This window comes from Saimiri boliviensis, chromosome 17, assembly GCF_048565385.1.
Source record: "Saimiri boliviensis isolate mSaiBol1 chromosome 17, mSaiBol1.pri, whole genome shotgun sequence".
Classification (NCBI taxonomy): Eukaryota; Metazoa; Chordata; class Mammalia; order Primates; family Cebidae; genus Saimiri; species Saimiri boliviensis.
This window is the reverse complement of record NC_133465.1, coordinates 66,102,730-66,123,920: the sequence shown is the minus strand read 5'-3', so window position 1 is coordinate 66,123,920 and position 21,191 is coordinate 66,102,730. Positions and strand designations below refer to the sequence as shown.

The window sequence follows — 21,191 nt, the reverse complement described above, 5'->3', positions numbered from 1 at the left end:
GCGCGGTGCCACTGCAGTAGCCGAGACGGGAGGACAGCCCCAGTGGAGGGTATGCTCCATGCAAAGTCATTGCAGCAGCCCTGGGCGCACACGCCAGCCGGGCACTGCTGGCCCGGGACTGGGGGGGCCCTGGGTTTCCCGACTTGAGGGGACTTCTACGCCATGCTATTCTGTGGTGTCGGCCTCGAGATTAGAGACGTGGATCGACTCCTGTGGGGACTTCTCAGGCTCTGGGGCGCGTTCGGCATGACACCAGTGCGGCGTTTTGCTGACCCCCAAGGAGCTGGGTGCTGCATTGTGCATCCAGAAATGAAGGCCGTGCCGGGTCCGTGCAGGGAGGCGTTGTGGGCACTCCAAAACAAAGATAGAGGTGAAAATCCCAGCCGAACCCAAGAAGTTCACTAGATGACAGGCTGCCTTATGGTGAAGCCACCCAGCCTCTTTTTGTTTTACACTGCTGCCTCATTTTAATTGCTGCGGGGAACTTTGTGAGTAACATCCTTAGCAACTAGAGCCCCGATATGAATAGTACTGGGGGGATTCTGACAGCTGCGACCGGGATTGGTGACTCCTAAGTGCATTTTGACTCCTTGAAAAAAATATTCCAGAACCCTGGTAGAAGAGAGTCACCAATTTGGAAATCTGAAGGGTTTTTCTTGACCTGAGGCTGTTAAGCAGACCTCAGACTCCCATATGGTTTTTGGGGTGATGCTAGTGAATATAGCAGTTTTACAAAGCAAAAGGGCTTGTCATCATAAACCTGAAACCTTGAACTAGGGTCGATTTGGTGGCTTGTTTTCCTGTGTGTGAATTCCTATCAGTAATTGACACACACACACACACACCCCTGTATCTCACACCCCTTCTTCCTCTCCTACTTCCCCTCCCCTTCAAGAAAACATTTCCAAGCTGTACTCAGGCCTACGCTGTTTTAGGTCCCTGGGAGGTTGAGAGGTCTGATTTCAGGGGAGGACACTTTGGAAGTTGATCTGGATTTCTCATACAGTGGGAGACAAGACTACAGAGGAATGGGGCTTCGTGCCAAACTACAAAGGGGTCTGTGGCATCGGCTTGAGCAGGAAAAAAGTCCACTCCAGAGAAGAGTGGACTTTTCTTCCAGAGAAGAGCCAGCGATCCATTTCCTAGTGGCAGAAGTGATTGCTGATGCCAGCAGGGTCTTTTTCTCACGAATGCGCATACATCCACAGACACAAATCCACACACAGGACCTTACTTCCCCTCAGAGAAATGCAAATCAGGCAACAGCTTTGAGACTTGGAAAGAAGATTATCAGTCCATTTGCAAGAGTATTTGGAAAATGCTACTTTTTTGCAGTAGAATGCTGGTTAAAAATTACCCCAGTATTGTGTCAGGAAAAGAGTTGACACCAGATGATTGCTGGTGTCATTCTGTGAGTTTTTAAGAATGTTTTTCACCACCCATCTACTCTAGCGGTTTGTGACTTTTGGAACGCAACTCATTTGACTGCAGCATCCTGTGTTGTGGCCTCCTGCCCTGGCACTCAGGGAGGCAGGCCCAGCTCAATACTGGGAGCCGCCATGTTTATCAGTTGTTATTACCGTCTGTCTTGACTTTGGTGGTTAACTTTGTTTACAGTAATGTTCTGTCTACCTCTTGCACCATGTGTAATTATACAGAATTTGACCCGAAATACCTATTTTGGAGTTAAATAGAAAACAACGGCTGGGCGCGGTGGCTCACGCTTGTAATCTCAGCACTTTGGGAGGCCAAGGCTCATGGATCACCTGAGGTTGGTAGTTAGAGACCAGCCTGACCAACATGGAGAAACCCCATCTCTACTCACAATACCAAATTAGCCGGGCATGGTGGCACATGCCTGTAATCCCAGCTACCCGGGAGGCTGAGGCAGGAGAATTGCTTGAACCCAGGTGGCAGAGGTTGCAGTGAGCTGTGATCACACCATTGCACTCCAGCCTGGGCAACAAGAGAAAAACTCTGTCAAAACAAACAAACAAAAAACCTTTGAGGCACTACTTTGGATAGATTTTGCAGCTGGCCTCCTGTGACTTGCTTTCAATTTGTTGAAATTGGTTTTGTGGCTCTGGTGGTAGTATTTTGTCACTGTAGCTTCTGGGCTTAGCAAAAGCCAAGGGACATAGGAATTCCAAGGAAGTGGTGAAATGTAATGCTGTTTTATGGGTGGCAAGATCCAGTTCTTTTAGGATTTAGAATGTTTGTTTTGGAGGGTGGAATTTATACCTGATTGGTAGGTCTGATACTATGAGCTATAGACACAGATGACTGATTAGCTGAATGTCTCCTGGTCTGTTACCACCAACCAGGATGGTAGGGTGGCTCCTGGGACCTTGCAGCACTGTAGCTTAGGATGATTTTTCTTCTCACCTCCTGCTCCTTATAAATTCCAACAAGGTGACAGTATGCTGTAAAGGAAAAACCATTAGACCAAGATTGACTAGTTATGAGATTTTAGAACTCAATTATTATTTGTTTTTTTTTTTAAGATGGGGGTTTCACCATGATGGCCAGGCTGGTCTTGAAATCCTGACCTCAGGTGATTCACCCAACTCGGCCTCCAAAAGTGCTAGGATTACAGGCATGAGCCACTGTGCCCAGCCTAGAACCCAATTATTGATAGAATAATCTAGTGGCAGATTTTTTTTTTTTTTTTAGTTACTGATTTGTTTATTATTTTTGAGATGGGGGTCTCACTGTGTTGCTTAAGTGGCCTCAAATTCCTGGTCTCACACAGTCCTCCTGCCTTAGCCTCCTAAGTAGCTGGGACTACAGTAGTGACGGTTTTGAGAAACTTTTTTTTTTTTTAAGCTGCTACCTATTGAAATTATTTTTGTGTGAGTTTAAAAATAAATAAATAAATAAATAAACAGAGTCTCTCTCTCTCTCTCTCTCTCTCTGTCACTCAGCCTGGAGTACAGTAGCATAATCTCAACTCACTGCAACCTCAGCTTCGCAGGTTCAAGTGATTCTTATGCCTCAGCCTCCCACATAGCTGGGATTATAGGCATGCACCACCTCACCTGGCTAATTTTTGTATTTTTAGTAGAGACAGCAGTTTGACATGTTGGCCAGGCTGGTCTTGAACTCCTGGCCTCAAGTGATCCACCTGCCTCAGCCTCCATAAGTGCTGGGATTATAGGTATGAGCCACCATGCCCCGCCCCATTGACTTTTTTTTTTTTTTGAGATGAGATTTCCTTCTGTTGCCCAGGCTGGAGTGCAGTGCTGTGGTTTTGGCTCACTGCAACCTCCACTTCCCAGGTTCAAGCAATTCTTCTACCTCAGCCTCCTGAGTAGCTGGGACTGCAGGCACACATCACCACACCTGGCTAATTTTTATATTGTTTCATCATATTGACCAGGCTGATCTCGAACTCCTGAACTCATGATCCGCTCGCCTCGGCATCCCAAAGTGCTGGGATTACAGGCATAAGACACTGTGCCTGGCCAGATTTTTTTAATAGTATCTATTTAATGTGGAGTGTTTCATAGGGTGTGGCGTATTTTTGTAGTTTTCACTGTAAGTTGGAGGGAGGTGTGATATATTTTTGTAATTTTCACTGTAAATTGGAGGGCAATGAGTAAAGGCCTAATCTTAGTCTCAAGTTTTTTAATGAACAGATTTACAAAGAGAGATGAAGAGACTGGGCAGCAAGTCATGTCCTTTCTCTGCCACCTTCATGAAAATAGCAACAGAAACAAAGTAAGTTCTTCCATGAAGCTATGGAATTTATGGTTGTGTTCCTGAGGCTTCCAGCCACCAAAATTAAGCTTCTTAAGGGCTCAGAAAGAGCAAGGCCAGTGCTGCTTTATATGCTCCTTCCTTTCTCCTGTCTTCTGACCCCTTCAGCGAGGTAGCCATGTATCCACTTGAGACTCTGTCCATCTGGCCCTGGATCTCCTTAGAAGAGGCTTGCCCCTTCCCCATCACTGGTCATTCTTTGAGTAAAAATTTGTAATAAAGCCAAATGCAGCAGCTACTTAAACCTTCATGCACACTGGCTAGATATGGTGTGTCCTTCTGGTCTCCACCTGTCATGGTTGGGCAGAACAGCCCCCTGCCAGGAAGGGAGCAGGACTGCTGTCTGTCAGTTCAAGTTCAGCTTTCGTCTGGGAGGCAAACCGTTTATGCTTTAGCTTTTGTGTGCTTTCTCATCTCTTTTGCATTGTCTTTTGTTTTAAGTTGCCATGACATTCAGGGTTTCACCAGGTTTTAGATATAATGCCTCTAAATTAGGGCTGTCTGTGATCACCCTGCTTTTATGAGGCTGTGTGTGAGAAACATTCCTGATGACAGATCCCTCAGGAATTGGCTTTTCAGTTTATTTTTGGCTCCTACTCTGGCCAGCATTTCCATGGGGAAAGCTATTTAGGTGTAGCATCGTGGCACGTGAAGTTTGTCTCACTTGTCTAGGTGCCCAGCCCATTAAAAGCAATTGTTCTTAGTGATGTAATATGAAGAAGTTATATAAGGTTAACCGTGATGCAGGACTCAGTGAATCTAAATTGCGTTTTATTCAGATAGGATCACAGCACATGTAGACTCTTAACAGCTGTTCTGCGATTTTATTCTTTGTCCCTTGATTTTCCCCTAACTCTTGGGCCTCGGTGTCTTGATCGTGCTTCTGTCTGTCTGCTGCCTGACTCAAGGGCATTTTCCCCGGATGAGGGGCATGTGTTTTCTCCTGTGATTGGAAGCCAAAACCCTTGGGTGTTCTTCCTGGCTATCACCTACTCTGAATGACCTTGACCAAGTCACTGCCTCATTTTCTCCCTCTGCAATGAAACAAGGTCTGTCTTCCTAACCCCTGAAATGAGCCTGAACAGATAGAATCACCAGAAGTGTATCTGGGTTGAGCCCAGGATGGCCACTTGGTTATTAGCAGACAGCATTCTGATGTCTGTCAGAGAGAGCCGGCCCCGCCCCTTCAGGAGATCATTTCCATGCGACAGAGGGTGATGCTACACCGAAGAGGCACCTTGGGAAGCAAAAGGTGCAGAGGGGAGGGGGCTTGTTTCACCGGTGTAGGAATTCCTAATGGATCCTGCTGCTAGTGACCAGGTGGATTATAGATTTGACTTTATTAAACCTCTTCTAGGAATACTCATGAACTTCCTACCTCTTTTACTTTATAAGAAATTCAGTAATGCACATTTAAAGTAACCTCAGCCATCTTCCAGGAGGGGGATGGAATGAATCTATATGTGTGTATTCATGTTTCCAGAGTCTGAAAGATCTCTTTTGAAAAAATTCCCAAAAGGCAGGTAATGAGATTATGAATTACAAGGATGATAGAGTATTGCTTTTGTATTTTAAGATAAGAGCAATCATGATACAGTATACTGTTACTGTGTGCCAGGCACTCTTAGTGCTTCATCTGTTTTACTTAACACAACAACCCTGTGGTGCTATTATTAGCCCCATATTCCAGAGGAGGAAGCTGAGGAACAGAAAAGTTAAGTAAATTGTCCAGTGTCACACTTCTTTTTTTTTTTGAGACGGAGTTTCGCTCTTGTTACCCTGGCTGGAGTGCAATGGCGCGATCTCGGCTCACCACAACCTCCGCCTCCTGGGTTCAGGCAATTCTCCTGCCTCAGCCTCCTGAGTAGCTGGGATTATAGGCACACACCACCATGCCCAGCTAATTTTTTGTATTTTTTTTTAGTAGAGACGGGGTTTCACCATGTTGACCAGGATGGTCTTGATCTCTTGATCTCGTGATCCACCCACCTCGGCCTCCCAAAGTGCTGGGATTACAGGCTTGAGCCACCGCGCCCGGCCCAGTGTCACACTTCTAAGTGGAGGAACCTGAATACAAATTGAACTAAATGTACTTACTTTGTTCTCACCTGAGAATACTGAAGTTCTGGATTCATAGATCATTACTATACGTGACTGAGTGCCCTGATCCAACATGAATCACAAACCCTGTGGTTGGCATTAATCATCCCTGCTTTAAACAGTTGAAAGTCTTACTGTAATAGGAGGTACTACAAGTGAGGAGGGAGGAAGGCGCAGGATGTTGGGATGGGTGGCAGTTGTACCAGTGGGCAGGAGGGAGGGAGATTCTGGGTAGGGAGCAGGATGGGAGGAATACTGCATTTGCGCTGGCGGTGTGTGCTTCTGCTGTTCCTCACTTTTCATTCCCTGACCCCTCAGTCATTCTCAAAATAACTGTCAAAAACACATTCTATTTCTAGAGAACCTTTGAATGCCCCTCAATGTTGAATGAAGCAACCTCTGTACTCTAATTCATTCCAAGACTGGTTTTATTCCCAAACTTCAACTCCTAGAGCAAAACAAATATGCAGACACTCTGTGTAACTGGAGTTTCTGTGTTGTCTCAGAAGTGGTCAGCATTGGGAGCTCCAGCTTGACCTCCTGTCCCCTCTGCTGCTGTTGTCATCCTCCGGCTGGGAATGCTGAGTCATGAGACAAGTTCAGGAAGGATTCCTTGGAGAGAGGCTGAGTTGTGCCTCAATTTCAGTTCCTGTTCCCTTGAGTTTCCATGTGTTTTTGCTTCAGGATATTAGAGGTCTTTTGCACCTTCTCTGTCTCTGTTTCACTTTTAGTCTTGTTTCTCTCTTTTGTTTTGTTTTCGGTTTGGGGTTTTTTTTTGTTTTTGTTTTTTGTTTGTTTATTTGTTTGTTTCCTGTTAAACTAAGAGGAACTTTTTCTCTTTTTTACTACTTTACCCACTACTGGGCCTCATGGAATCCAATGGAACCAGTTCGGGGCCAGCACTTTTTTTAAAAGGGTGCAATTGTCGTGTGTAACATGAATTGCCAGCACGACAGTCCTGGGCATGTGATCAGTGTCAGCTGCCCCTGGTGGTCGGTCCCCTCAGAGTTGGAGACAGGGTTTTTTGTGTCATGTGGGTTTTCACCCAGGAGGATGTGATCTGTACTGCTATTCTAATGGAAGCTTTTTGAGTTTCCTCACCGAAGGCTTAGCCTGCTTCTAGATGGCAGTGGGGAGTTGCTGATTTAAAGTGGTAATCCATAGGGGGAAAGTTACAATCAGGAAAGTCTATAATGTGTTTTTTAGTTTACAAGAGGCTGTCACTTATCTCTGTAGGATCTCAGTTTTTTTGATTGTAGCTCCTTCCTTAGGCTCCACTTGCCCTGTGGATAGGTGCCAGTCCTGGAGAAGGTCGTGGTTTAAATGCTGCGCATCCACATTTACAGCTCTTATTGAGCAGGAGTGCCTATTTGGAATTGCTTCAGTTTCTGGCATTCCAACCAGCCTAGGGGGAACTCTGTCAGGAGTCAGGAGCCACTTGACGTGTGTGGTTACAGCCAGGGAAGAGCAAAATGCTTATTGCAATTTGTTGTAGTTCAGAATATAATTGTGTTACTGGGTAACCCTCTGGATTTATCTACTCCAAGATTATTTGCGTTTAATTCGTTCATATTAGCTCTACTGTGTGGTTAAGGGTTTAATGTCCTTGGACCCAGGCTGACTGTTTTGGATCCTTGGGTCAGCCTTGTCCAGGTCACCCCTAGATACTTGTAGGAGGCTTGCTCTCCTGAGGCAATATTGTGAAAAGCACATTTTTATGGTTTAAACATTGCAGTCAATTGACATACCACTCAGAAGTATTAGGTGGGCAATAAGGATTGGAATGAATGTCCTTTTGGTTTTAAGCTGGTTCTTTGGTTGGGCGATAATGAGTTTGCATTTTTAGAGAGACCACAGCAACATTTAATGTTCTGCAGCTAGGTCAAAGGAATAAGACACTTGTGAGGTCACTTTTGGTTTACATTGATAGCATAACTATACCTGGGAAACAGTCTGACTGTAATTTAAAGTAAAAAAAAGAAAAAAAATTAAGACACTGAGTCATGCTTGAAAAAAAAAGAAAAGGCAGTCAATCCTACCCAACAATAATGTGAAAACTCCCTGCTAGCAATGACAGAGAGATTTCCTGCAGGCACCCTTAAAAAGAGAGTCCTTCATTTGCATCCTGCAAGAGAGCTGGTCTTCCACACTCAGCGGCTCCGGCTCTAATGATGTTCTTCCTCCTCCTTTTAATTCTGGTCCTTTGTTTGGGGAGCTCCTTCTGGACAAGGGCAGTTGAAGATAGACGCCTTGACAGGCAGATCCAGCAGACTGTGTGTGGTTGCCCCTAGTGCAGGTGGGAAGTATAGACACACAAATACGTCTCCAGGGACGGGAGCATCAGGACATCACATATGCAGTGCTGAAAGCATCCTGGTATTCATGTGCTCTGACTGTTTTATTACTTAAGGGATTTTGAGGGCCCTGAAGTTTGATGACATCATCTTCAAGCCAAGGAAGAAAGCATCTCTCTGGTCCCCCAGTGTGCTTTTGGGTCATCCCAGCACTGTACTGGGGGAAATGGATGTCTGCCTCCATTTCCTCATGACCTGCTCACCCCTTAAGTCATTTTCTGTCTGGCCTCTCACACCACTGAGTGTAACAGCTCGCCTGAAGGTCACAAATGACTAGTGAATTTCTGGTCACTGCATTTGCTGACATTTTTTCAGTACTTGCCCTCCTTTTGATCTGTCAGCCTTACACTCTGTCACCCAGGCTGGAGTGCAGTGGTGTGATCACAGCTTACTGCAGGCTCCACCTCCCAGGCTCAAGCAATGCTCCCACCTCAGCCTCCAGTGCAGCTGGAACTACACACACGCCTGGCTTTTAGAAATGTTTTTCTTTTTCTTTTTCTTTTCTTTTCTTTTTTTTTTTTTTGAGACAGAGTCTTGCTCTGTCGCCCAGGCTGGAGTGCAGTGGCGCAATCTAGGCACACTGCAACCTCCGCCTCCCAACCAGCTGAAATTGTAGGCACCCACCACCACGCCCAGCAAATTTTCGTATTTTTAGTAGAGGTGAGGTTTCACCATCTTGGCCAGGCTGGTCTTGAACTCCTGACCTCATGATCAACCCACCTCAGCCTCCCAGAGTGCTGGGATTACAGGCATGAGCCACTGCCCTGGCTGATCATGCCATCTTAATGGTATTTGCTTCCCTGGGGTTCCATTATACCAAACTATACCGCACGTTTCTCTTTTTTGCCTTTTGTCTTCTTCCTCTTAACCCTAGATGTGCAGCTTTTCCAAAGATCTATCTTTTCTTCATGAGTAGCCTCCCTGCCTATAGCTGCATCTGGTTTCTGTATGTAGATGACTTCCACATTGACATCACATGCCCAGCTGCTTACTTGATAGCTTCATCGTGCCATGTAGACGTTCTGGGTGTAAAGTCTTGTGATTGTGACTGTCCTTCCCATGCCCAAGTCTGTGGACTTAAAAAAAAAAAAATGTTTTGGCTGGGTGCAAGGGCTTACGCCTGTAATACCAGCACTTTGGGAGGCCAAGGTAGGTGGATCACTTGAGGTCAGGAGTTCGAAACTGGCCTGGCCAACATGGTGAAACCCCATGTCTACTAAAAATACAAAAATTAGCTGGGCATGGTGGTGTGCACTTGTAATGCCAGCTACACAGGAGGCTGAGACAGGAGAATTGTTTGAACCCGGGAGGTGGAGGTTTCAGTGAGTCGAGATCGTGCTACTGCACTCCAGCCTGGGTGACAGAGCAAGACTCCATCTTGGGGAAAAAAATGTTCCCCAACTTTTATATTTTTGGTTCTGAACCCAGGACTCAACTTTTTAATAGGAAAAAATATTGACTACCAAAATGTTGAAAGATCAAGCCAGTAATTGCTAATTTCCAACCATTATGAGTCAGCAGTTGTTAACATCCTGCCATATTTGCTTTATCTGTATGTTTATGTATATATTTCCTCCTGAGTTATGCCTGGTACTAACTTAGTGGCAGACGTAATGATACTTCACTCCTAAATGCATAAGCTTGACTCTTCTAAAAATTAGAACATTTGGGGTCATTTTTAATTTACTTTCTTTGGCCCTCATTCTAACTTGTCATCAGTTCCTTGAGAGGCCTTTTGCATCCTATGCCTGCATTTCCTTTTCACAACCCTGGTTTGCTGTCTGCTTGTCTCGTGCCTGCACTAGTGTAGCCTTTTCCCTGGTCTCCCTGCCTCTACTCCCTCCTTCAACCAGTGAACGTCACTGCCACCAATTGACCTCCCAAGGACTGACCTCCCAAGTGATCGCCTGGATTGTATCAGGACCTAGCTTCTGATCATGCCCTGCTTGTCATTCAAGGCCCCTCACCTACGCTTCCTGCTTCTTCAGTTGACTCCAGCCAGTCCAACTGCTTTTCCCCAATTCACTTGTGCTGTTCCCTTCCTCTGATGCTCCATAGGACACCCACATTCCCTCTCCTGGTTGGGAAGCTCCTTGAAAAACAAAGACAGCAAATCCTAAAGCTTGTGTGCTATCGTGCACGTGTTGATTCTTGATCTTCATGGATGGCCAAAGTTTGCTCCCTCCCACTTACCTACAAATAGAATTCTTAGTCTTCTTCCGGATGCCTTGTAGTCTGTGCTGGAGCTGTATGGGCCCCTGGCTAGACCACTTCGTCTCGCACCCCCCTTACATGGTATTGACCATGTACAGTAATTTATTGCCCAAGCTTGGTTGTTTTGAGAGTACTATCTCCAGGACTGGGACATACGGGCATCTTAGTACTAGGAAGAGCAGATTAATCAGAATATACCATGTTGTAGTTACTGTTTTAGCAACTTCTGTCAGGGGGCTCCCCAGGCAGACTGAGTGCATTGTGGACTAGGCTAGAGCTAGCTAGAGCTGGCGTCACCTGTGGTCAAAATGCACCTGTTTCTGGCTGCGTTTCCCCTGTAAGAACCCTGTCAAAAGCACTTGTCAAATGGCAGATTCCACACATGTAGGTTTCCTGAATGGTTATTAGCACCCTGTCCTTACCTTAGGAGGACAGCTAAGTATGAACGAGGCTCTATTGAAAAAAGAATGCCCACCTGACTGCAAATGAATCAGGAACGCAGCTTAGGCTATGCGCTCTGCCTGCACCAAGACCCTTGGGGGCAGGGCCTGGAGTTGCAGTGGCTACGCCAGGCCTGCTACTTTGAAGGAGTCAGGAACCATCTATTAGGCCGGGCGCGGTGGCTCAAGCCTGTAATCCCAGCACTTTGGGAGGCCGAGGCAGGTGGATCATGAGGTCAAGAGATCGAGACCATCCCGGTCAACATAGTGAAACCCTGTCTCTACTAAAAATACAAAAAAAAAAAATTAGCTGGGCATGGTGGCACATGCCTGTAATCCCAGCTACTCAGGAGGCTGAGGCAGGAGAATTGCCTGAACCCAGGAGGCGGAGGTTGCGGTGAGCCGAGATCGCACCATTGCACTCCAGCCTGGGTAACAAGAGGGAAACTCCGTCTCAAAAAAAAAAAAAGGAACCATCTATTGATAGTAGTTATAACCACCCCTGTTTATTAGTGGAGGGGGAGGAGAAGTGAAGAGAGAATGAATAAACGGATTCTAGTTCAGCACTTCTCCAAGGTGAATGCCACATGCCATCACCTCGGGTCTCCTGATACAGATTGCCGTAATTCCACTGGGCTGAAAGCGTGTCTAACAAACTCCCAGTGTCATTGACGCTGTTGGCTGGGCCTGCCCTTTCAGTTGCACTGATATAGGCCCTTCCAAACATTGTTGATGTCAGTGGGCTTGACTTTGATTTGAAGCCTTTTATCTCCCCTCTGCTTATTCTTCTAGTGCTAGTGTTAACGAACTGGGAGTTGTCCAAAGGTGGGCTGCAGGAGGGGCAGGAAAGGGATGAGGCGGTCTCATCATCCGCCGGTGCCTTAGTGTTAGAAAGGCTTGAGTCCTCCTCCCTCCGCATTGCTTGCTGGTAGTTATTGTTAATGCACTGCTGTTGCTAAGAAATTTCATTGGATTTCATTTTATTTTAGGATGAAAATATAATGGTTGTGAATGTAACACACCTAATCCAAGAGGAAAATGATTATTCAGCATTTCAATGAAATTGCTATCTTCACTGTCAGTGGATTCCTGCTGAGAGCCAGGCAATATCAACTCACACTTCACCTGTGTCATCTCACTTCCCCTAAAGTGGCCAGTGCCCCATTTTAAAGAAGGAAAGACTGAAACCCAGAGAAAGCTTATAACTTACAAAGGCCATACAGCAAGTCAGAGGCCAACCCAAATTCAAACTTAGGCCAGTTTGTGCTGCCCAAGTGCAAGTTCTCTTCACTGGCTACACGGCTGCCCCCTGTACTGGGCTGGGTGCTGTGGGGAGAGAGGCACCCCCACACAGGCCCTACCCTCTAGATCAGGGGCCAGCAGAACTTTCTGTAAAGGGCCAGATGGTAAATATCCTAGTGTTACAAGCTATACTGTCTTCACGGCAACTCTGCTTTGCCATTGTAGCACAAAAGCATTCAGAGGCAGTAAGCAAATGAATGGGTGTGGCCATGTTCCAATAACATTTTATTTTATTTTATTTTATTTATTTATTTTTTTTTTTTGAGACAGAGTTTCACTCTTGTTACCCAGGCTGGAGTGCAATGGCGCGATCTCGGCTCACCACAACCTCCGCCTCCTGGGTTCAGGCAATTCTCCTGCCTCAGCCTCCTGAGTAGCTGGGATTACAGGCATGCGCCACCATGCCCAGCTAATTTTTTGTATTTTTAGTAGAGATGGGGTTTCACCATGTTGACCAGGATGGTCTCGATCTCTCGACCTTGTGATTCACCTGCCTCAGCCTCCCAAAGTGCTGGGATTACAGGCGTGAGCCACTGCGCCCGGCAACATTTTATTTTTTAAAAAAACAGGCAATAGGCTGGACATGACCTGCAGACTATAGTTTTCCCACCTCTGCTCTAGAAGGATCCTGAAAAATAGAGATATAATGTGAGTCACGGCTGAAAAAAGTAAACAGAGGCCAAGCATAGTGGCTCACACCTCTAATGCCAACACTTTGGGAGGCCAAGCCAGGCAGATCACTTGAGGCCAGGAGTTTGAGACCAGCCTGGGCTGCATGGTGAACCCCTATCTCTTCAAAAAGTACAAAAATTACCTTGGTGTGGTAGCTCACACCTGTAGTGTGAACTACTCAGGAGGCTAAGGTGAGAGGATTGCTTGAGTCCCAGAGGTCAAAGCTACACTGAGCCATGATTGTGCCACCCACTGCCATGATCATGCCACTCCAGCCTAGGCAACAGAGCAAGACACCATCTCAAAATTTAAAAAAATTAAAAAAAAAAAAACAGATGAAATTAATTTTAATAGCTTTTACTTAATGTCTTCAAAATATTATATCAACGTATAATTCATATGAGAAGTACTAGAAAGAGACTGTATGCTGTTTTTACCATCGTGGCTACTGGATTGGGTAGCACTGCTTTAGAAACTTGGGTAGGAGAGGGAACCATCACTCTGATGCCCTACTCAGCTTTTTTCCCTCATAGCACCTAGCATTACCTGAGATTCTACTACTTCATGTCTTGTTTACTGTCCCCAGCCAGAAGGCAAGAGAAGCATGGAAGCATCTCGGTCACTGCTGTATCCTCAGTGACTGGCCCAAAGTAGGTGCTCGGTGAGATTTGTTTAGTGAGCACTTGGGAAATGGCAGATTCCACACATGCGAATGAGTGGGATCAGTGAGTGAGTGGTGCACATAAGGGAGCAAGACCTAGTTCCATGTGCAGGACACAGTTAAGATGCTGAGGGATGTGATGGGGAGCATTAGGAGATGCTGTCATGGAGGTGGCTTTTTGAGTTCACCCTTGAAAGATAAGAGCTTGGAATAGCAGCGATGGAGGGCAGAGCGTCCTGGGTGGGAAGTCCAGTGTGCACAAAGGCAAGAGAGGCAGGAAATTCACTTCAGTGGTTTCAGACTTAGGCCTCAGAACTCCTTTAACTTTTTTTTTTTTTTTTTTTGAGACAGGGTCTCACTCTATTGCTCAGGCTAAGTATAGTGGCAGGATCTCAGCTCACTGCAACCTCCACCTCCCAGGTTCAAGCAATTCTCCTGCCTCAGTCTCCTGAGTAGCTGGGATTACAGGCACTTGCCACCATGCCTGGCTAATTTTTGTATTTTTAGTAGAGATGGGGTTTCACCGTGTTGGCCAAGCTGGTCTCAAACTCCTAACCTTGTGATCCGCCTGCCTTGGCCTCCCAAAGTGCTGGGATTACAGGCCTGAGCCACCACGCCTGGCCAAACTCATTTAACTTAAAAGTATTGAGGACCCCAATAGTTTTTTTAGCTTTGTGAGCTTTTACTTATATGGGTTGTTTCTAGTAACATTTACCATGTAAGAAAATAAACTTAAAAACCCAAGAATATCCAGGCATACATTCTATTAGCCATCAGAGCAGTAATGGCATCACACCTCATGTAGCCTCTGGAAAATTCTGCTGCAGATTTTTGAGAGGATTAAAAAAACAAGAGATAAATAATGTCTTAGTCTTGTTATAGAAACGTTTAGGATCGTTGAGCTAGAGGTGGGGTGGAAGAAGACAGGTGAGAGAGTGCTGGCAGGTGAGGCTGGATATAACTGTAAATAATGATAACAATGGCCAGCTCTGTAGTCCCAGCTACTTGGGGGGCTGAGGTGGGAGGATCGCTTGAGCCCAGGAGTTCTGGGCTGTAGTATGCTATGCCCATCAGTGTCCACACTAAGTTCAGCGTCACTATGGTGACCTTCTGGGAGCGGGGGATCACCAGGTTGTCTAAGGAGGGGTGAACGAGCGTAGGTTGGAAACGGAGCCGGTCAAAACTCCCGGGCTGATCAGTAGTGGGATTGTGCCTGTGAATAGTCGTTGCACTCCAGCCTGGGCAACATAGTGAAACCCTGTCTCTAAAAAAAATTAATTTTTTAAAAAGTGATAACAGTGAAGGTTTGTTGGCACCTGCCACAATCTAGGCACAGTCACTGGAGGACCCCTTGAAGTAGGCATTATTACTTCAGGTGAGGAGAGGTTACGGCAGTGAGCAGAAAGGCTTGGGCTAAAGCCGGGCAGCGGCTTCCCCACCCCCACCCCGTGCCATCATCTGCCCCTGTGAAAGGCCACTGGTGTCATGCTTGCTTTGTGTGTGCAGGTCTTTGGATGACAGACTCAGGAGTTGGGATTTGTTTTTTACAAGAGGACTTATGTCAGAGTTTGCAATGGGTGATTTAGTGACGATTTACAAGGTGGAGTGTGGGGAGCTAGGAAGACTGGAGGCCAGTTAGGAGGATTTTATGGGGCAGGTGAGTTGTGTCCTCTGTGCCCTCCTTGTGCATGGCATTGCCTATGCATGCATGGCTTGGAGTGCTGGAGGTGCTAACTTCTCACACAAAATGACCCCTAAGTGGGAACAAACTTCTTCATTCCATATTTAGTGGAAGAAGCAGCGATCTGTTCCAGTGCAAGAGGAAACACTGGGTATGTTGGACTTACTGTTGGATTTAAGGGATTTTTCAAGGATAATTTTAATGATGTTCAATTTGACTTATTACCTGACTCCCAGTAAAATCTGAAATCTGTTGAATCTAAGAGAACAGTAATAAAGTTTTCAATTAGAGTTGTGAGGCAGAAGGGAAGGTGAGGTGGTTGGAGAAGGTTTCTCAGATGGGGTGCAAAAGTGTGAAGGACTTTTGAGGAATAACAGGTAAAGCATGCATTCCACAGCCTGGCATGTGTAACTGAGCCCGGGTGCCCTGGGGGAGGTGGGAGACAGAGCAGGAATAGGGACAATAGTGTGCCAGGCCTTTCAGGTAATCAGAAGAGAGACCAGGAGCCTTTACGTTTTTTTTTTTTTTAATTGTAGTAAAATATGCATAACAGAATTTGCCATTTTAACCATTTTAAATTCAATGGCATTAAGTACATTCACATTCACATTGTTGTGCAACCATCCCTACCGTGCAACCATCCCTGATGTCCACCCCCAGAACTTTTCATCATCCCCCACTGAAACTCTGTCTCCATTAAACAATATCCTCAAACCGTTAAGTTTTATAGCTTGTAGAAAAACCTTTTTTAAAAGCAATAGATGTAGACATGTGGTCCCCTACAAAAAGGCAGTAAGAAGGGGAAGGATGGCAGAGACTCAAGCTTCTCATGAGCATGGCCAGGTGGCTGGTCCTGCCAGTAATAGCAGTGTGGACAGAGGGATGTGGAGGGAGATCCGTTTTGAACACATTGCGAATGAGATGCCTGGAAGCATCCAGGCAACCAGAGACGCCTCCCTTTGAAGTGTGGATTTAGCCTGTCCCCCATCTTCCTTTATTTCTTACTGCTGTCCTATTTCATGCCCTCATAATTACAGTTTCTAAACAAACCTTTTTTTACATTTATAGAACCATTTCAAAGATCACACAGAAAGGAGGGGTGAACCTCATATCCCTTTCACCCAGCTTTCCCTAATGTTCACATCTTAAATATCATGATATCTACTTGTCAAAAGTGAAAAATTAACACTGAGACAGGCACAGTGATACTTAATGCCACTGAACTGTTTATTTAAAAATTGTTAAAATGGTAAATTTTGTGCCTGTAATCCCAGCTACTCAGGAGGTTGAGGCAGGAGGGAGGATCACTTGACTCCGGGAGTTTGAGGCCAGCCTGGGCAATGTGGTGAGACTGCATCTCACAAAAAAGATATTAATATCAGCCACATACTGTTATCTAAACTGTACACTTTTGTTTGGATTAGTTTTCCACTGGTGTCCTATTTCCCTTCAAGGATCCAAACCAGGATAATGCATTGCATTTAGCATAATTGGCTTAAAAAAAAAAATGGAGTCACACTCTGTAGCCCAGGCTGGAGTACAGTGGCGGGATCTCATCTCACTGCAACCCCTGCCTCCCAGGTTCAAGTGATCCTCCTGCCTCAGCCTCCTGAGTATCTAGGATTACAGGTGCTCATCACCATGCCAGCTGATTTTTTCTTTTTTTTTCATTTTTAGTAGAAACAGGGTTTCACCATGTTGGCCAGGCTGGTCTCAACTCCTGACTTCAAGTGATCTGCCCACCTTGACCTCCCAAAGTGCTGTAATAACAGGCGTGAACCACTGTGCCTGGCCTAGCATAATTGCCTTTTAAGTGTTGAAATAAATGCTCCTTATCTTTCTTTAATCCCCATTTTATACTCTGTTCTAAGAGGAGTTACCTTTTTTGAATTTTGTTCATAAGGAGGGTGCTGGCCAGTAGCTTTTAATGTTAGGGGCAAGGGTTCAAGTAAGATGCTTTGTAAAGAGAGGCAGTTTGGGAGTTCTGAGGAACCTTGGATAGCACTTTTAGGTAGAGAGGTGGTGGCTGGACTCCAGAGCAGCAGCAGGTGAGAAAGAGCGGGCAGGGTCCCAGAGGCATTGGCCAGATTCTCAGGGATTCAGGGTCTGGCAAGGAGGGAAAGTCCCAGGTATAATGCTCTTTATCTTCAGTCTCTGACAATCCGGCACCAAAGAAAAATTGCTGGATTCATTCTTTTGTTTGTCTTAAATTTATTTTTATTTTTATTTTTTATTTTTTTATTTTTTTATTTTTTATTTTTTTGAGACGGAGTTTCACTCTTGTTACCCAGGCTGGAGTGCAATGGCGCGATCTCGGCTCACCGCAACCTCCGCCTCCTGGGTTCAGGCAATTCTCCTGTCTCAGCCTCCTGAGTAGCTGGGATTACAGGCACACACCACCATGCCCAGCTAACTTTTTGTATTTTTAGTAGAGACGGGGTTTCACCATGTTGACCAGGATGGTCTCGATCTCTTGACCTCGTGATCCACCCACCTCAGCCTCCCAAAGTGCTGGGATTACAGGCTTGAGCCACCGCGCCTGGCCCTGTCTTAAATTTATAGCTTTATTCCTGATTGGTCTATTAAGTTATTTATATACTTAATACGAAAGTTCAGGAACATAGGAAAGGTGGGTAAAAAAGTCACCCATTATTCCACCACTCAGGGATAACTTCTATTATTTCAGTGGATGGCTGTTCTACTCTTTTATAAGTATATGAATATTTCTGTTTATAGACCGGGCACAGTGGTTGATACCTGAAATCCTAGAGGAGGGTGAGGTGGGTGAATCACTTGAGGTCAGGAATTTGAGACCAACGTGGGCAACATGGTGAAACCCCATCTCTAATAAAAATGCAAAAATTAGCCAAGCATGGTAGCATGGGCCTGTAATTCCAGCTACTTGGGAGACTGGGGCATGAGAATTGCTGGAACCCAGGAGGAGAAGATGTAGTAAGCTAAGATGGCACCACTACACTCCACCCTAGGCAACAGTGAGACTGTGTCTCAGGGGGGAAAGAAAATTCTGTGTACAAAGTACATACTGTATTAACTCTAACCTTCCTCTTCCCCCACTTTAATAATCTTAAAAATGGGTCAGATACCAAAAGACTGCTTGCCACTGTCCTAGAGGGTTTTCAGTTTTTGTTATCCCTGTGTATTTCTGCTGATCAGTGGAAGCTTCAAAACCAGACATGGTCTTGTTTTTTTGTTTGTTTGGTTTTGGTTTTTTTTGGAGACAAGTCTCACTGTGTCGCCCAGGCTAGAGTGCAGTGGTGCAATCTCTGCAGCTCTGCCTCCTGGGATCAAGTGATTCTCATGCCTCAGCCTCCCGAGCAGCTGGAATTATAGGCATACACCACCACACCTGGGTTTTTTGTATTTTTAGTAGAGATGGGGTCTCACCATGTTACTCAGGCTGGTCTCAAACGCCTGAGCACAGGCAGTTTGCTCTCCTTGGCCTCCCAGGGTCCTAGAGTTATAGGCGCGAGCCACCGCGCCTGGCCTCTTTTTGTTGTTTAGTGTTCTAGAAGGCATCTTTCCCAAAACAGACCACGTCTACATTGAAAACCTGTCAGATTGGCTGCAGTGCATGTGGCCCCCCTTGATGGCCATTGCAGGTATCCCAGGAACCTTGTCTGTAGCAGCTTGACATCTTACCTCTCCTTGATACTACCCTGATACTCACAGGCTTAAACCGAAGGACTGGTTTCTGGATTGTATTATTTATTCATTTATTGAGACAAAGTCTTGCTCTGTCGCTCAGGCTGGAATGCAGTGGCACAATCTCAGCTCACTGCAACCTCCACCTCTTGGGTTCAAATGACTCTCCTTCCTTGGCCTCCTGAGTAGCTGGGATTACAGTCACACACCAACACACCAGGCTAATTTTTGTATTTTTAGTCGAGATGAGGTTTCTCCATGTTGGCCAGGCTGGTCTCAAACTTCTGACCTCAAGTGATCCACCTGCCTTGGACTCCCAAAGTGCTGGGATTATAGGCGTGAGCCATCCTGCCCAGCCCTGTTTCTGGATTGTATTTTTTTTTTTTTTTTGAGACGGAGTTTCGCTCTTGTTACCCAGGCTGGAGTGCAATGGCGTGATCTCGGCTCACCGCAACCTCCGCCTCCTGGGTTCAGGCAATTCTCCTGCCTCAGCCTCCTGAGCAGCTGGGATTACAGGCACACGCCACCATGCCCAGCTGATTTTTTGTATTTTTAGTAGAGACGGGGTTTCACCATGTCGACCAGGATGGTCTCGAACTCTCGACCTCGTGATCCACCCGCCTCGGCCTCCCAAAGTGCTGGGATTACAGGCTTGAGCCACCGTGCCCGGCCTCTGGATTGTATTTTAAAAATAAAACAAGAACAAGAACTCCTTTGCCACTTTGTTCTTGCCTAGGCTTGAGGGTCTCTTTTTCCAGGCCTTCTGCTTTTAATTCGGTTTACCTGTCACCCAGAAAAGTGGCATCAGTTTATACTTGTATCTCAGAATGACTGTTTTCCCTGAGCAGTGATGAGAATTTTTTTTTTTTTTTTTTTGAAGACAGAGTCTTGCTCTGTTGCCCAGGCTGGAGTGCAGTGGCACTATCTCAGCCCACTGTAACCTCCACCTTCTGGGTTCAAGCAGTTCTCCTGCCTCAGCCTCTCAAGTAGCTGGGACTACAGGTGCATGCCACTACACCCAGCTTACCTTTTGTATTTTAGTAGAGACGGGGTTTTAGGATGTTGCCCAGGCTGGTCTCGAACTCCTGAGCTCAGGCAGTCTCCTTGGCCTCCCAAAGTGCTAGGATTACAGGCGTGAGCCACCACACCCAACCTAACAATGATGAGAATTTGATGTGACATCTGCAGGATCCCCAGTTAGTCAGCAGCATCCAGAGGGCTGGAACTCTGACCAGCTGACTGGGCCATTTGCTAACTGTTTTCTGTCCGCTCTGTGCCAGTTTGTCCCTGAGCTTTGCAGAACAGGCTGGTCTGTTGTACCTTCAGCTCAGGGAATGCGGCCCCCAAGCACAGGGCTGGACTGAGAGGCGTTAAGTGAGCCAGAGGAGGCCTCAGACACAGGGCTCAGAATGGGCGTGTAGACCTGTGATAGCTCAGTGTCCATGACTAGAAAAGACAGAATCTTGTAGGGTTGCTGGGGATTGCATGAGATCACCTTTGAGAAGGCCCAGCACAGCACCTGACCAGTGGTCACTACTGGGGGAATAGTTAGTTTAGCTCTGCCTCTGTTTCCCTATTGTTTGGAAGCCCATGCAGCAAACATGTGGGAAATATTGCAAATTAGCTTGTCTGCCTCGTAAGGCCGACTTTAAAATTAAATCTTAATCTTCGTGTGTGTGTGTGTGTGTGTGTGTGTGTGTGTGTGTGTGTCTGTATTAAAGCAGATATTATTAAAGCAGATGTTATATTCAAATATCACAACATTCAAAAGGTTTAAACAAATAATGTAGGAAATGTTTGTCTCCCTCCTACCATTTCCGCTCTCCAGGGACAGCAACTGTGACCAGACGTATTCTATGTATGTGCGTATACCTTTTTTATATTTTAGTTTTTTTACGTAAATAGTAGCTTTCAAATACAACTGCTCTGTATTTGGCAGGTCACAGCTTTGGATTCAGACAAACCGGGATCTGGATCCTGAACTTTCTCTGTTTGCTTCATGGTGGCTCACAGCTGGCTTGGTGCGTCTCATCTCTCGGTGCCGTGCCGGGTGTGTCACCTCCCCTTTCCTCTCCTTAGTGTTGTCCTTTGTGTCAGGCTGTTGGGCTAGATCCAGTCTAGTGTGCCACCACAGAGAGAGCCCAGCTTTGCTGATTGGGGGATAGTGGAGGAATCCATGATCCCTGGATGGGTGTGCCCAAGCCCCTCTATTAGGGCGGCATTTTCTCAGTAGCCAGGGGGTACCACCGATGGGGGTGGAATGACTATAACAGAGATATTTGACTCAAAAGACTCTTGTGAAGGTAGAGACATGGATTTTTTTTTTTTTTTTTTTTTTAAGCTTA

General features: G+C 45.9%; 1 protein-coding gene across 3 annotated transcripts in view; it reads left to right on the top strand.

Moving 5' to 3' along the window:
* UBE2O (ubiquitin conjugating enzyme E2 O) overlaps positions 1–21,191 on the top strand; it is a 66,844-nt gene that overhangs the window by 602 nt on the left and 45,051 nt on the right. The window lies entirely within an intron of this gene.